Source organism: Mustela putorius, unplaced genomic scaffold, assembly GCF_011764305.1.
Source record: "Mustela putorius furo isolate JIRA1106 unplaced genomic scaffold, ASM1176430v1.1 tig00000487_pilon_pilon_pilon, whole genome shotgun sequence".
Classification (NCBI taxonomy): Eukaryota; Metazoa; Chordata; class Mammalia; order Carnivora; family Mustelidae; genus Mustela; species Mustela putorius.
Window position 1 is genome coordinate 239520 of NW_025421399.1, and position 3640 is coordinate 243159.

Sequence of the window (3640 nt, forward strand, 5' to 3'; positions counted from 1 at the left end):
GGTCCTTGATCCCAATGGAAGGTCATGATCCCTGACACAGTTTGAAGACCTCAGGCTGTCCTCAGACCTATTAACCCATCAACAGAGAGCCCAGTTTTTCTGGGTGGAGGACCCCAGGAAGTGTCTATCATAGAATTTCCTTAGTCCTTGCCCAAGAATCTGTAGCCATTGACCCCTGGGAATCTGGAATACTCATATGTTGGCAGGCTGTTGGACATGGGATCTGTGTTGAACTGGACTGCAGGATATCCAGAACCTTTCATGGCCCTGTATGAATACATGGATCTAGAGGTTAGAGTGCAAGGAGAAGTTTCCACATCTTCTTCATCGCGGTGATCCATTTGGGGGAATTTGTGCCTCCTTCTCCTCTAATTGTAGGCTGTGTGCATCTAGGGGTCGTGTGTCCAAAGGAGGAAAGCTAGCTTGAGGGGAACGCGGTCAAATGTGATTGGTATGAAAACTCTGGCTGGCACCTTATCCCTCTGGGTTTCTAGTGTCGGGAAATCAGAAGAGAGCTCTGGGAGCCATTAGGAAGGTGTTTAGCATTGGGCTGATCTACAGGAGCATTCTTGGTATTCCTATTCCCAGGATCAACCGACGATGAGCAAGTAGTGTAGCCTGAAGGGGATGTAGGAATCATGGGCTCAGCACTCTCAGGGATGGGGTTGGAGGTCAGAGCCCCCAGGCAATTCAGCTCAAGGAGCAGAGGAGCCACCCTCTAACTCCCTGTCTTGTAAGTTTTTCTAGAAGTGGTGGCAGACCCCATGGAGCAGGGTTAATGAGAGCAATCCATAGACATGAGCAGAGGCAGGGGTAGATATGGATATTCATTCGGGCATCTTTTGCCTTAAATGCCCTGATCCACACGCTAGTGCAGAGTATGGGCTACGCATGGCTCACACTGTTTGCGCACACTGCTGTGCAGGGAATTGTGTCAGCCTACGGGTGGACCACAGCTGGACGTCTGGCCCCTCCCTTCTTTCTATGCACCAGGGGTTGTCCACGGCTAGTGATAAGTGATGTAGGAGTACATAGGCTCAGCCCCCTTGCCTCTAAGAGGAGCAGTCCGCTTCCCCAGTCCACACCCCTCATTGTGGGGTCGGAACATGGGGGTGGAATTGGACGGAAACCACCTTTTGCATTCGTTCCTTTTAGACACCTAATATATCTCCCTCCGTTTCTTCTTCTTCTTCTTTCTTCTTTCTTCTTTCTTCTTTCTTCTTTTTTTTTTTTTCTCTTTAAATGATTTTATTTACTTTTTGGAGGGAGAAACAGTGAGAGAGAGAGAGCATGAGAGGCGAGAAGTTCAGAGGGAGAGGCAGACTTCCCATGGAGCTGGGAGCCCGATGCGGCAGTCGATTCCGGGACTCCGGGACCATGACCTGAGCCGAAGACAGTTGCTTAGCCAACTGAGCCACCCAGGTGCCCTCTCCCTCTGTTTCTTACGCATTTCTCCCGATAGCTCTCCCTTGCACATCGTGTTTTAGTCTCTGGTTTTTTGAGTGCGGTGTAAGCATCACAGATGGGCACAGTTCCCCTCAAGCAGGCCTCCTCTAGGGAGACAGCTCCTAATATGATGGTCTGAGTTCCTCATGGGGAGAGTGTCCTGTCCCTCAGGGGCGGAGAATGTTACTTTAGGAATTGGAGACTAATAGTCTAAGACCAAGTGTGCAAGTACTGTAGGAAGAAACAGCATATAGTGAAAAGATTAAGTGCTTCAGTGGAGATTCATGCTCGGGGTGGCCTGCCACCACGGTCACCGAGCCTGTTGTATGGAGATGTTTTGAAGGTCCTGATCCTGAGCTCCGGAAGGAAGGCTGGCGTTAGGGTGATGTCCGGAGCAGACTCCAACAACAGAGGTCTGAGAGCAAGTAGTTTGTTTGGGAGGTGATCTCAAGAAGTGCCGTAGGGAACGTGAAGAGATGGAAGCCAATCCAGAATGATTTCCAGAGCAGGTAAGCCCTGTAGGTAGCTGAGGTGCAGTCCTGGCTGAGGCCCCCGGTCTCACACCCCCCCCCCACTCGAGCGGATAGGGGCTAAAGGGGCTAGAGCACTTCATCCACCAAGTGCTGCCCACTGGTTGAGGACTTCTCCTCGAGACTTCCTCTCCCTAGCTGTGGCCTGCCTGCCAAGAATTTCCTCCCTCATCTAGGCAAAGGGCTCAGCAGAGAGCAGCGGGGGCTTGCTATAAACCACCAGTGTCGATGTCAGCATGGAGAGTGCTGAGGGGATAGAGGTGGAGATCCTGAAGTCGTCTGCGGTGGACTCCCCTTTCTGCAGGGAGCACCAGAAATGCATCCGACCTGCTAAGGATAACAGTTTCACGAGGGAAAAATAATGAGACACAAGGCCCTTTGATCTGTATGCCCGGAGACGTTCAGGTTTATTTGAGGTATAGGAGCATCTCTGTATGAGGAGACCTGGCAGGAAAGAAGAGTGTGCTTGGGATGACACGCTGGCTGAGAGATTTCAGGGAAAATGCAAGGTCCGTATTCCCTTGGGAGGGAGCTAGTAAGAAGGAGGTGGGGAGGAGGGTGTTGTTGGTGGGGGAGTACATTTGGAGGCCACGTAGGTTGAAAGGGCGGCCGGAACTGAGGTTTGACAGTTGGCCTGTCACGATTCCGCGCTCAGTGGGACTAGCTGAGGAAGATTGGTTGCTGAAAGACAGCGGGGTGCCGGCCAGGATCCTCAGCAGCAGAAGCCACTAGAGCAGGTTGGGGAGCAGCAGGTGGTCTAGCAACAGCTGGGGCGGCAGCAGCTGGACACACAGCAGCTGGGGGGCGGCAGCAGGTGGTCCTGCAGCAGGTGGTCTGGCAGCAGGTGGGGCGGCAGCAGCTGGAGCCACAGCAGCTGGGCCTGCAGCAGCTGGAACCGCAGCAGGAGGGGCGGCAGCAGCTGGACACACAGCAGCTGGGGCGGCAGCAGGTGGTCCTGCAGCAGGTGGTCTGGCAGCAGGTGGGGCGGCAGCAGCTAGAGGTGCAGCAGCTGGGCCTGCAGCAGCTGGAGCCACAGCAGGAGGGGCGGCAGCAGCTAGAGATGCAGCAGCTGGGCCTGCAGCAGCTGGAGCCACAGCAGCTGGAGCCACAGCAGGAGGGGCGGCAGCAGCTGGACACACAGCAGCTGGGACGGCAGCAGGTGGTCCTGCAGCAGGTGGTCTGGCAGCAGGTGGGGCGGCAGCAGCTAGAGGTGCAGCAGCTGGGCCTGCAGCAGCTGGAGCCACAGCAGGAGGGCTGGCAGCAGCTGGACACACAGCAGCTGGGGCGGCAGCAGGTGGTCCTGCAGCAGGTGGTCTGGCAGCAGCTGGGGGGCGGCAGCAGGACTCCTCGCCACAGCCCTGGTCAGAGCAGACGGAGCCACAACAGGAGTTGACCATGGTGTCAGAGGCTGGAGGTTCTGGGTGGGTTTCCAGGAAAGCGAAGGTCTTGAGTGTGGAAGTGTCTGTCCTCGTGCCGTGGCCTCTATATACTGCCCAAACCGGGTGATTTGTCAACACGTCTTCCTTGTTGTTGTTTACCCATTATTTAAGTAATTATCAGAGGCACAGCAGTGTTTGCCTATGTAATGGTTTGAGCTCGTGGGACACAAATTTTCTTTTCTAGATGGGATCAATTCTGTCAGGTCTGCTTTTCCTCCTGACTCA

General features: G+C 54.6%; 1 pseudogene; it reads right to left on the minus strand.

Moving 5' to 3' along the window:
* Nucleotides 1-2375: 2375 nt before the first annotated feature.
* Nucleotides 2376-3373, minus strand: LOC123392272 (annotated as a pseudogene).
* Between the last annotated feature and the right edge of the window lie 267 nt (nucleotides 3374-3640).